General features: G+C 43.3%; 1 long non-coding RNA gene and 5 other non-coding genes across 6 annotated transcripts; 5 read left to right on the forward strand and 1 right to left on the reverse strand.

Annotated features, from left to right (window-relative positions):
* Nucleotides 1-1,385, reverse strand: LOC107387061 (uncharacterized). The gene is made up of 3 exons (XR_008560066.2): nt 1,214-1,385; nt 1,076-1,136; nt 1-136 (listed from the first exon to the last, which is right to left on the reverse strand). It is a non-coding gene; the product is annotated as an uncharacterized lncRNA (long non-coding RNA).
* A 4,595-nt stretch (nt 1,386-5,980) lies between these two features.
* trnal-aag (transfer RNA leucine (anticodon AAG)) lies at nt 5,981-6,062 on the forward strand. Its single transcript has one exon. It is a non-coding gene; the product is annotated as a tRNA-Leu (tRNA).
* A 2,734-nt stretch (nt 6,063-8,796) lies between these two features.
* On the forward strand, nt 8,797-8,878 carry trnal-aag (transfer RNA leucine (anticodon AAG)). Its single transcript has one exon. It is a non-coding gene; the product is annotated as a tRNA-Leu (tRNA).
* A 1,324-nt stretch (nt 8,879-10,202) lies between these two features.
* trnac-aca (transfer RNA cysteine (anticodon ACA)) lies at nt 10,203-10,284 on the forward strand. The gene has a single exon. It is a non-coding gene; the product is annotated as a tRNA-Cys (tRNA).
* A 1,335-nt stretch (nt 10,285-11,619) lies between these two features.
* On the forward strand, nt 11,620-11,701 carry trnal-aag (transfer RNA leucine (anticodon AAG)). The gene has a single exon. It is a non-coding gene; the product is annotated as a tRNA-Leu (tRNA).
* Nucleotides 11,702-13,043: 1,342 nt separating this feature from the next.
* On the forward strand, nt 13,044-13,125 carry trnar-acg (transfer RNA arginine (anticodon ACG)). The gene has a single exon. It is a non-coding gene; the product is annotated as a tRNA-Arg (tRNA).
* The last annotated feature ends 191 nt before the right edge of the window (nt 13,126-13,316 follow it).

Here is a 13,316-nt window from a genome sequence, read left to right on the forward strand (position 1 = left end):
AGCATGACCTCTCCACTGCCCTCCGGCAAGCTTCCCTGTCCATGGTGATGACCTGGGGAAGGGAAAGGCTTCCTTTGAAGGACCTTGTGGTACACCACCTTGCTGCCTCAAAGGTGTCCTCAAGCAGAGAATTCTCCTAATCAAAAATAAAGACAATATTAAAATTACTGCTGTCAAGAGATTAAAAACATATTTTACATTAATAATGTATGATCTGAAAGTAATCTAATCTTTCAATTTAATCTAATAACTGTACATAATATAAGCCTTATTTTCAATGCTAACAGCTAGCCAAACAGCTGATGCTGTGGTCTTTCCAAACTGCAGCACGGAGGTGCGTCTGATACAGGAGAGAAGCTGTCAGCAGCCTTGATGCTCAGTGACACACCCATTACATCCAAATGGTAACAATAACTTTGGAAAAAGTTGCAAGAAGGGTGAAAAAAACAGAGTAAAGATAACAAGGTCGCTGAAATAAACACTGCTGCAGCTAATCTCTCACTGGTCTTGTCACTGTAACGTCAACCCTTCAACTTATGAGTTTACATGAACCCTTCAAGAACAGGAAAAGAAATTGGTTTATTTAAAAGTCCCATAAAGAAGCAGTAGATTAAAAATGATAAACATAATAAAAATATACAACACGTTAATCATGGCTGTAAAAAATTAATTGCAAGTAATGGAATTATTTGACACCTCTAATTAAAATGGAGGTTGGAGAAGAAACAATGACACAAGAAAAGTCCAGTTCCAGCAAGTTCTCAGCCTCTGCTAGAAGGGAAAAAGATTGTGGTTCATAAAAAGCATATTAACGATGCAAGTTGTAAAAAAGATCAGTTGCTTAGTATTCTGATTTAATGAAAATAGAGAAATGACTGAAAAACTTGCTTTGAAAAAAAAAGTGCTCTGTCTGGAACGGTCTTAATTTTCTAATCTTGGCAAAGTAAGAATTTCATTGTGCAGAAAGTGTGTTTTTCTAGCTGTGCATATGACAAAAGGTTGAATCTTGAATCTTCCCACATCCCATTTCGACAACCTAGGGGGTTGTGTACAATAATACTTGTTTGAACAATACCTGATGCTGCACAGACTCATTCAGTATGGCAGGACTTCTTAGGAGGGACCACTTCCAGGCCCTGAAATAAATGAAGGAATTATGCTTTAGTCTGCAAGCAACAGTTAAACTACAAGAATTAATCAAATTGTCTCTCACCTGTTTTACTCTTTCCTCTCTCCGTCTTTTCCGTGCCTGCACTCTGTCTTCCTCAGACCTTGGTGATACAATGACAACATTCATTCACTATGAAAACATTCATGTTATTCTGTTGACACTTGAATGAGCAAAACGTTTATATAATTACACACATCAGATTAGCACTCTAACCATAATAATAAAGCCCATCAGGTGTAGAACTCAGATACGAACATAAAAAGCTTAAAAAACTAACATATTTCCCCCTGTAAAATATATTTCCACCAAAAAGTAATCATGACTACACAACATATCTCCCCAAATCTATAAAAGTGTTCCTACAGGTTTCTTCAACTTAAATTTAAGTCTAAGATCTTTCTAAAGCCATATGGAAAATTAATACCTATTTCACGGCACTATCAGCAAAAAAGTAAATAAATAAAATAAAATTATTGAACTAATTTCATTTATTTATCTATACAACTTTACCAATATATTTTGACAAAACACTGGGTGGGCACTTGGTAGAAGATCGGTTATATTTTTAAACAAATGGTTAAAAATATAACCGATCTGGTTGGACATTAGAACCTTAATAATTTTTGTTGCCTATATTTTAGTTTAATTTTAAGACATTTTTTTTTATTATTGCTAATTTTATTACCCTAATTTCTTGCAGTATTTCTATTGTATAAAAGCAACAGTGCAAACAGTAAAGACACAAAATTGAAATAAATGTCTAAAAATAGTGCTTCTCTTGGTGTCATCACTTGTTTGGAATATTTTGATGAACTTCAGAAGAAAAATGCAGTACAGAAAACTTACATCCAACACAAATTTTAAGACCCAGATGCCAAAATTGAAGGGTTTCTCCAGTCTTTTAAAGGTATTACTTCCAAATTCATAAATTCAATGCTTTTAAGACTCCGTGGGAACCCTGTAAACATTTCTCCTCAAAAGTAAGTCGCCCCGGATGTGTAAAATAGGCTATATGTATCATCTAAAACTCATAATGGGAAAAAAACTTTAATTTCCAAGTTTATAAAACGTTCGCCCAACATTGGTCCTCGATATTGTTAAAACAGAGAAAGAAAAATCCTAGCTTACCTCCATTTTGGCAGCTACTTCCCTCTGTCCCGGCTACAGCATTGCACACACACATAGCATAGCGGTTTCCTGGTTCCATTGAGAGGGGCAGGACGCAGGAGTCAAATAGTTGTCTCCGCCCACCTCTAAACGTTTGACCCCGCCCACATTTAGCCCCGCCCCGATCTCCGGGATGCAGTCAGGGGTAGTTGGTCTAAGGCGCTGGATTAAGGTTCCAGTCTCTAAGGAGGCGTGGGTTCAAATCCCACCTCTGCCATAAACACAACTATGGAAGCATAGATTTCAGTGCACGTGGTACAGTCAATCGATTGAAACACACAGCAATATGTTCAGCAGTGCTTCGATGAGTACGCCTTTGTTCTTGAGATGTTGTATTCTATTTCAACTTTTGGAGACGCTTCAACTGTAGTCAACCTTTAAACCTTCTGTCAGTACTGGCACATTTTTAAAGGTTGCAGATAGGACCATTTGAGAAAGCAGAATTGCCAAGCAGAGTGGCGCAGCGGTAGCGTGCTGTGCCCATAACCCAGAGGTCGATGGATCGAAACCATCCTCTGCTAACAAACCACAGGACTTCTAGAGCAATTCCAGTTCTTTAATGAATCTCCTTAAAATTTAATGCAACCCAAACTGCAGAATCCTGCCTCAGATAAAAACACAAGTGCAACTGGACCAGTTTAAAAAAGAAGCTAACAATCTTAGAGAAACTAAAGCCCCCTTCAGACAGGCTTTGAAAAACGGAGATTTTCAGGACTCTATCTGTAAGACCTTTGTGTCTGAATACAAACATCCGATAATGTTTTCTGTAATTAAACCAGACAACGCCCCTAGTAACAGGTCTGGACTGGTCACGAACAAGGTGGCTGCTTCAGACTGGTGAGGTCGAGTTCCGGACAGGGAGGAGGAGGAGGGGACCGGGGGACACTGTGCACACCTAAGATAGCTTGCTCCTGCAGCATGCGGCGAACCATGGCAGCTCGCCTCCTATGGTACCGTCTAGACGCGCGACGGAGCACTTCACACCGCTTCCGTGATTCCTTTAACCATTGAGCTTCATCACCCAGGTCTCTCATGAGTCTATGTTTGCACAGACTTATGCGTAACATAAGTTCGATCAGTGAGAATAATTCTATCTCTTCGTCTGCCATGTTTGACTGAATGGCTTTGTTTGGGTAAAATGACGCATGTACACCCACCACACAATGTTTACGCAATATCTGAATACAGCCCCCCCCCCCCCTCAAACATCTCGAACCTTTCCCTGCTGTGTGAAGGCAGCCGAAAGGACAATTTCCCGTACAAAAGTGGTGTGTCTGAAAACACAGTTCTGGTTAAAAACCGGACTGAATTGTCCACACATATTCCAGAATGCCAATCTGAAAAGGGTTTATGTGAGTCAAGATGCATTACCATTAAATCTCACTACAATTACCTGACTTGATGTTTGCAGAGTATTTATCAATTTAAATGACATGTTAACACGTGACAAGTATTTCTGTGGTACAGCTAACTTGTTATTGGAGGCAAAATGTCCACCCACCTTCAGAGGTCAGTTAATGACAAAGGCATTCAAGGGTTTTCTTTGTGGTAGAGTGGCCGAGTGGTCTAAGGCGCTGGTTTAAGGTTCCAGTCTCTAAGGAGGCGTGGGTTTAAATCCCACCTCTGCCATAAACACAACTATGGAAGCATAGTTTTCAGTGCACATGGTACAGTCAATCGATTGAAACACACAACAATATGTTCAGCAGTGCTTCGATGAGTACGCCGTTGTTCTTGAGATGTTGTATTCTATTTCAACTTTTGGAGACGCTTCAACTGTAGTCAACCTTTAAACCTTCTGTCAGTACTGGCACATTTTTAAAGGTTGCAGATAGGACCATTTGAGAAAATAGAATTGACAAGCAGAGTGGCGCAGCGGAAGCGTGCTGGGCCCATAACCCAGAGGTCGATGGATCGAAACCATCCTCTGCTAACAAACCACAGGACTTCTAGAGCAATTCCAGTTCTTTAATGAATCTCCTTAAAATTTAATGCAACCCAAACTGCAGAATCCTGCCTCAGATAAAAACACAATTGCAACTGGACCAGTTTAAAAAAGAAGCTAACAATCTTACCCCCAAATTCCACTACCTCCGCTCCGCTCCGACACGAACGCCGGAGCAAAATCGGTCCCGTTCTAGTCAATCAGAGCAATTCCACTACTGCGGCCATGCTCCGGCAGTGCGGCGCCCTCTGTTCCGGCGTCTGGCAAAAATAGAATCGATCCTATTTTTGCCGGACGCCGGAGCACCTCCGCAGTAAATGGACAGAAATCACAACGGCCCAACAGGAAAAGGAGCAAGCACATCTTCCGTTTTTCACAATAAATCGCTAAACAAAAGGCGTTTTTTGTTTCATATGCACAGGTTTAACAACTTTTAACAACTATCAATGGCAGCTGAAGTTTAAATGCACAAAAATAAGCCATAAATACAGTTGCCACTATCAAAGTAGTCACACTTTGTTGATCCAAACACTGCTGATCTCTCAACACAATGATGGGCAGATTAAACAGCTCATTTCCGATGCTTCTCCCGCACAACGGGTGTTTGGATCTAACTTCCGCGTTTATTGCTCGGACTGTATCGCAAGATCTCGAAAATCCCGCGCATGCTTGTTTGCCCCCCTCAGGTCTCCGCACCGGAGCGGAACCGTTGTAGAGCGGGTACCAGTAAACATTGAGTTTGGAAGCGAGCGGCTGCGGAAGGCGGGGGCGGACCGGAGCGGAGCGGAGCGGAGGTAGTGGAATTTGGGGGTTAGAGAAACTAAAGCCCCCTTCAGACAGGCTTTGAAAAACGGAAATTTTCAGGACTCTATCTGTAAGACCTTTGTGTCTGAATACAAACATCCGATAATGTTTTCCGTAATTAAACCGGACAACGCCCCTAGTAACAGGTCTGGACTGGTCACGAACAAGGTGGCTGCTTCAGACTGGTGAGGTCGAGTTCCGGACAGGGAGGAGGAGGAGGGGACCGGGGGACACTGTGCACACCTAAGATAGCTTGCTCCTGTAGCATGCGGCGAACCATGGCAGCTCGCCTCCTATGGTACCGTCTAGACGCGCGACGGAGCACTTCACACCGCTTCCGTGATTCCTTTAACCATTGAGCTTCATCACCCAGGTCTCTCATGAGTCTATGTTTGCACAGACTTATGCGTAACATAAGTTCGATCAGTGAGAATAATTCTATCTCTTCGTCTGCCATGTTTGACTGAATGGCTTTGTTTGGGTAAAATGACGCATGTACACCCGCCACACAATGTTTACGCAATATCTGAATACAGCCCCCCCCCCCTCAAACATCTCGAACCTTTCCCTGCTGTGTGAAGGCAGCCGAAAGGACAATTTCCAGTACAAAAGTGGTGTGTCTGAAAACACAGTTCTGGTTAAAAACCGGACTGAATTGTCCACACATATTCCAGAATGGCAATCTGAAAAGGGTTTATGTGAGTCAAGATGCATTACCATTAAATCTCACTACAATTACCTGACTTGATGTTTGCAGAGTATTTATCAATTTAAATGACATGTTAACACGTGACAAGTATTTCTGTGGTACAGCTAACTTGTTATTGGAGGCAAAATGTCCACCCACCTTCAGAGGTCAGTTAATGACAAAGGCATTCAAGGGTTTTCTTTGTGGTAGAGTGGCCGAGTGGTCTAAGGCGCTGGATTAAGGTTCCAGTCTCTAAGGAGGTGTGGGTTCAAATCCCACCTCTGCCATAAACACAACTATGGAAGCATAGATTTCAGTGCACGTGGTACAGTCAATCGATTGAAACACACAGCAATATGTTCAGCAGTGCTTTGATGAGTGCGGCTTTATTCTTGAGATGTTGCATTCTATTTCAACTTTTGGAGACGCTTCAACTGTAGTCAACCTTTAAACCTTCTGTCAGTACTGGCACATTTTTAAAGGTTGCAGATAGGACCATTTGAGAAAAGAGAATTGCCAGGCAGAGTGGCGCAGCGGAAGCGTGCTGGGCCCATAACCCAGACGTCGATGGATCGAAACCATCCTCTGCTAACAAACCAAAGGACTTCTAGAGCAATTCCAGTTCTTTAATGAATCTCCTTAAAATTTAATGCAACCCAAACTGCAGAATCCTGCCTCAGATAAAAACACAATTGCAACTGGACCAGTTTAAAAAAGAAGCTAACAATCTTAGAGAAACTAAAGCCCCCTTCAGACAGGCTTTGAAAAACGGAAATTTTCAGGACTCTATCTGTAAGACCTTTGTGTCTGAATACAAACATCCGATAATGTTTTCCGTAATTAAACCGGACAACACCCCTAGTAAAAGGTCTGGACTGGTCACGAACAAGGTGGCTGCTTCAGACTGGTGAGGTTGAGTTCCGGACAGGGAGGAGGAGGAGGGGGCCGGGGGACACTGTGCACACCTAAGATAGCTTGCTCCTGTAGCATGCGGCGAACCATGGCAGCTCGCCTCCTATGGTACCGTCTAGACGCGCGACGGAGCACTTCACACCGCTTCCGTGATTCCTTTAACCATTGAGCTTTATCACCCAGGTCTCTCATGAGTCTATGTTTGCACAGACTTATGCTTAACATAAGTTCGATCAGTGAGAAGAATTCTATCTCTTCGTCTGCCATGTTTGACTGAATGGCTTTGTTTGGGTAAAATGACGCATGTACACCCGCCACACAATGTTTACGCAATATCTGAATACAGCCCCCCCCCTCAAACATCTCGAACCTTTCCCTGCTGTGTGAAGGCAGCCGAAAGGACAATTTCCAGTACAAAAGTGGTGTGTCTGAAAACACAGTTCTGGTTAAAAACCGGACTGAATTGTCCACACATATTCCAGAATGCCAATCTGAAAAGGGTTTATGTGAGTCAAGATGCATTACCATTAAATCTCACTACAATTACCTGACTTGATGTTTGCAGAGTATTTATCAATTTAAATGACATGTTAACAAGTGACAAGTATTTCTGTGGTACAGCTAACTTGTTATTGGAGGCAAAATGTCCACCCACCTTCAGAGGTCAGTTAATGACAAAGGCATTCAAGGGTTTTCTTTGTGGTAGAGTGGCCGAGTGGTCTGAGGCGCTGGATTAAGGTTCCAGTCTCTAAGGAGGTGTGGGTTCAAATCCCACCTCTGCCATAAACACAACTATGGAAGCATAGATTTCAGTGCATGTGGTACAGTCAATCAATTGAAACACACCGCAATATGTTCAGCAGTGCTTCGATAAGTACGCCTTTGTTCTTGAGATGTTGTATTCTATTTCAACTTTTGGAGACGCTTCAACTGTAGTCAACCTTTAAACCTTCTGTCAGTACTGGCACATTTTTAAAGGTTGCAGATAGGACCATTTGGGAAAAGAGAACTGCCAAGCAGAGTGGCGCAGCGGAAGCGTGCTGGGCCCATAACCCAGAGGTCGATGGATCAAAACCATCCTCTGCTAACAAACCACAGGACTTCTAGAGCAATTCCAGTTCTTTAATGAATCTCCTTAGAATTTAAGGCAACACAAACTGCAGAATCCTGCCTCAGATAAAAACACAATTGCAACTGGACCAGTTTAAAAAAGAAGCTAACAATCTTAGAGAAACTAAAGCCCCCTTCAGACAGGCTTTGAAAAACGGAAATTTTCAGGACTCTATCTGTAAGACCTTTGTGTCTAAATACAAACATCCGATAATGTTTTCCGTAATTAAACCGGACAATGCCCCTAGTAACAGGTCTGGACTGGTCACGAACAAGGTGGCTGCTTCAGACTGGTGAGGTCGAGTTCCGGACAGGGAGGAGGAGGAGGGGACCGGGGGACACTGTGCACACCTAAGATAGCTTGCTCCTGTAGCATGCGGCGAACCATGGCAGCTCGCCTCCTATGGTACCGTCTAGACGCGCGACGGAGCACTTCACACCGCTTCCGTGATTGCTTTAACCATTGAGCTTCATCACCCAGGTCTCTCATGAGTCTATGTTTGCACAGACTTATGCTTAACATAAGTCCGATCAGTGAGAAGAATTCTATCTCTTCGTCTGCCATGTTTGACTGAATGGCTTTGTTTGGGTAAAATGACGCATGTACACCCGCCACACAATGTTTACGCAATATCTGAATACAGCCCCCCCCCTCAAACATCTCGAACCTTTCCCTGCTGTGTGAAGGCAGCCGAAAGGACAATTTCCAGTACAAAAGTGGTGTGTCTGAAAACACAGTTCTGGTTAAAAACCGGACTGAATTGTCCACACATATTCCAGAATGCCAATCTGAAAAGGGTTTATGTGATTCAAGATGCATTACCATTAAATCTCACTACAATTACCTGACTTGATGTTTGCAGAGTATTTATCAATTGAAATGACATGTTAACACGTGACAAGTATTTCTGTGGTACAGCTAACTTGTTATTGGAGGCAAAATGTCCACCCACCTTCAGAGGTAAGTTAATGACAAAGGCATTCAAGGGTTTTCTTTGTGGTAGAGTGGCCGAGTGGTCTAAGGCGCTGGATTAAGGTTCCAGTCTCTAAGGAGGTGTGGGTTCAAATCCCACCTCTGCCATAAACACAACTATGGAAGCATAGATTTCAGTGCACGTGGTACAGTGAATCGATTAAAACACACAGCAATATGTTCAGCAGTGCTTCGATGAGTACGGCTTTATTCTTGAGATGTTGCATTCTATTTCAACTTTTGGAGATGCTTCAACTGTAGTCAACCTTTAAACCTTCTGTCAGTACTGGCACATTTTTAAAGGTTGCAGATAGGACCATTTGAGAAAAGAGAATTGCCAAGCAGAGTGGCGCAGCGGAAGCGTGCTGTGCCCATAACCCAGAGGTCGATGGATCGAAACCATCCTCTGCTAACAAACCAATGGATTTCTAGAGCAATTCCTGTTCAATAATGAATCTGCTTAAGATTTAAGGCAACCCAAACTGCAGCATCCCGCCTCAGATAAAAACACAATTGCAACTGGACCAGTTAAAAATAAAGCTAACAATCTTAGAGAAACTAAAGCCCCCTTCAGACAGGCTTTGAAAAACATAAATTTTCAGGACTCTATCTGTAAGACCTTTGTGTCTGAATACAAACATCCGATAATGTTTTCCGTAATTAAACCGGACAACGCCCCTAGTAACAGGTCTGGACTGGTCACGAACAAGGTGGCTGCTTCAGACTGGTGAGGTCGAGTTCCGGACAGGGAGGAGGAGGAGGGGACCGGGGGACACTGTGCACACCTAAGATAGCTTGATCCTGTAGCATGCGGCGAACCATGGCAGCTCGCCTCCTATGGTACCGTCTAGACGCGCGACGGAGCACTTCACACCGCTTCCGTGATTCCTTTAACAATTGAGCTTCATCATCCAGGTCTCTCATGAGTCTGTGTTTGCGCAGACTTATAAATAACATAAGTCCGATCAGTGAGAAAAATTCTATCTCTTCGTCTGCCATGTTTGACTGAATGGCTTTGTTTGGGTAAAATGACGCATGTACACCCGCCGCTTAATGTTTACGCAATATCTGAATACAGCCCCCCCCCCAAACATCTCAAACCTTTCCCTGCTGTGTGAAGGCAGCCGAAAGGACAATTTCCGGTACAAACGTGGTGTGTCTGAAAACACAGTTCTGGTGAAAAACCAGACTGAATTGTCCACACATATTCCAGAATTTCAATCTGAAAAGGGTTTATGTGAGTCAAGATGCATTACCATTAAATCTCACTACAATTACCTGACTTGATGTTTGCAGAGTATTTATCAATTTAAATGACATGTTAACACATGACAAGTATTTCTGTGGTACAGCTAACTTGTTATTGGAGGCAAAATGTCCACCCACCTTCAGAGGTCAGTTAATGACAAGGGCATTCAAGGGTTTTCTTTGTGGTAGAGTGGCCGAGTGGTCTAAGGCGCTGGATTACAGTTCCAGTCTCTAAGGAGGTGTGGGTTCAAATCCCACCTCTGCCATAAACACAACTATGGCAACATAGATTTCAGTGCACGTGGTACAGTCAATCAATTGAAACACACAGCAATATGTTAAGCAGTGCTTCGATGAGTATGTCTTTATTCTTGAGATGTTGCATTCTATTTCAACTTTTGGAGATGCTTCAACTGTAGTCAACCTTTAAACCTTCCGTCAGTACTGGCACATTTTTAAAGGTTGCAGATAGGACCATTTGAGAAAGGAGAACTGCCAAGCAGAGTGGCGCAGCGGAAGCGTGCTGGGCCCATAACCCAGAGGTCGATGGATCAAAACCATTCTCTGCTAACAAACCAAAGGACTTCTAGAGCAATTCCGGTTCTTTAATGAATCTCCTTAAAATTTAATGCAACCCAAACTGCAGAATCCTGCCTCAGATAAAAACACAATTGCAACTGGACCAGTTTAAAAAAAAGCTAACAATCTTAGAGAAACTAAAGCCCCCTTCAGACAGGCTTTGAAAAACGGAAATTTTCAGGACTCTATCTGAAAGACCTTTGTGTCTGAATACAAACATCCCATAATGTTTTCCGTAATTAAACCGGACAACGCCCCTAGTAACAGGTCTGGACTGGTCACGAACAAGGTGGCTGCTTCAGACTGGTGAGGTCGAGTTCCGGACAGGGAGGAGGAGGAGGGGACCGGGGGACACTGTGCACACCTAAGATAGCTTGCTCCTGTAGCATGTGGCGAACCATGGCAGCTCGCCTCCTATGGTACCGTCTAGACGCGCGACAGAGCACTTCACACCGCTTCCGTGATTCCTTTAACCATTGAGCTTCATCACCCAGGTCTCTCATGAGTCTATGTTTGCACAGACTTATGCTTAACATAAGTTCGATCAGTGAGAAGAATTCTATCTCTTCGTCTGCCATGTTTGACTGAATGGCTTTGTTTGGGTAAAATGACGCATGTACACCCGCCGCTTAATGTTTACGGAATATCTGAATACAGCCCCCCCCCCCCCCCCCCCAAAAACATCTCGAACCTTTCCCTGCTGTGTGAAGGCAGCCGAAAGGACAATTTCCGGTACAAAAGTGGTGTGTCTGAAAACACAGTTCTGGTGAAAAACCAGACTGAAATGTCCACACATATTCCAGAATGGCAATCTGAAAAGGGTTTATGTGAGTCAAGATGCATTACCATTAAATCTCACTACAATTACCTGACTTGATGTTTGCAGAGTATTTATCAATTTAAATGACATGTTAACACATGACAAGTATTTCTGTGGTACAGCTAACTTGTTATTGGAGGCAAAATGTCCACCCACCTTCAGAGGTAAGTTAATGACAAAGGCATTCAAGGGTTTTCTTTGTGGTAGAGTGGCCGAGTGGTCTAAGGCGCTGGATTAAGGTTCCAGTCTCTAAGGAGGCGTGGGTTCAAATCCCACCTCTGCCATAAACACAACTATGGAAGCATAGATTTCAGTGCACGTGGTACAGTCAATCGATTAAAACACACAGCAATATGTTCAGCAGTGCTTCGATGAGTACGCCTTTATTCTTGAGATGTTGCATTCTATTTCAACTTTTGGAGACGCTTCAACTGTAGTCAACCTTTAAACCTTCTGTCAGTACTGGCACATTTTTAAAGGTTGCAGATAGGACCATTTGAGAAAAGAGAATTGCCAAGCAGAGTGGCGCAGCGGAAGCGTGCTGGGCCCATAACCCAGAGGTCGATGGATCGAAACCATCCTCTGCTAACAAACCAGTGGACTTCTAGAGCAATTCCCGTTCAATAATGAATCTGCTTAAAATTTAAGGCAACACAAACTGCAGCATCCCGCCTAAGATAAAAACACAATTGCAACTGGACCAGTTTAAAAAAAAGCTAACAATCTTAGAGAAACTAAAGCCCCCTTCAGACAGGCTTTGAAAAACGGAAATTTTCAGGACTCTATCTGTAAGACCTTTGTGTCTGAATACAAACATCCGATAATGTTTTCCGTAATTAAACCGGACAACGCCCCTAGTAACAGGTCTGGACTGGTCACGAACAAGGTGGCTGCTTCAGACTGGTGAGGTCGAGTTCCGGACAGGGAGGAGGAGGAGGGGACCGGGGGACACTGTGCACACCTAAGATAGCTTGCTCCTGTAGCATGCGGCGAACCATGGCAGCTCGCCTCCTATGGTACCGTCTAGACGCGCGACGGAGCACTTCACACCGCTTCCGTGATTCCTTTAACAATTGAGCTTCATCATCCAGGTCTCTCATGAGTCTGTGTTTGCGCAGACTTATGCTTAACATAAGTCCGATCAGTGAGAAGAATTCTATCTCTTCGTCTGCCATGTTTGACTGAATGGCTTTGTTTGGGTAAAATGACGCATGTACACCCGCCGCTTAATGTTTACGGAATATCTGAATACAGCCCCCCCCCCCCCCCCCCCCCCCCCCCCAAACATCTCGAACCTTTCCCTGCTGTGTGAAGGCAGCCGAAAGGACAATTTCCGGTACAAAAGTGGTGTGTCTGAAAACACAGTTCTGGTGAAAAACCAGACTGAAATGTCCACACATATTCCAGAATGGCAATCTGAAAAGGGTTTATGTGAGTCAAGATGCATTACCATTAAATCTCACTACAATTACCTGACTTGATGTTTGCAGAGTATTTATCAATTTAAATGACATGTTAACACATGACAAGTATTTCTGTGGTACAGCTAACTTGTTATTGGAGGCAAAATGTCCACCCACCTTCAGAGGTCAGTTAATGACAAAGGCATTCAAGGGTTTTCTTTGTGGTAGAGTGGCCGAGTGGTCTAAGGCGCTGGATTACGGTTCCAGTCTCTAAGGAGGTGTGGGTTCAAATCCTACCTCTGCCATAAACACAACTATGGCAACATAGATTTCAGTGCACGTGGTACAGTCAATCAATTGAAACACACAGCAATATGTTAAGCAGTGCTTCGATGAGTACGGCTTTATTCTTGAGATGTTGCATTCTATTTCAACTTTTGGAGACGCTTCAATTGTAGTCAATCTCTAAACCTTCCGTTAGTACTGGCACATTTTT

The sequence above is a fragment of the Nothobranchius furzeri genome, chromosome 4 (assembly GCF_043380555.1).
Source record: "Nothobranchius furzeri strain GRZ-AD chromosome 4, NfurGRZ-RIMD1, whole genome shotgun sequence".
NCBI classification, from domain to species: domain Eukaryota; kingdom Metazoa; phylum Chordata; class Actinopteri; order Cyprinodontiformes; family Nothobranchiidae; genus Nothobranchius; species Nothobranchius furzeri.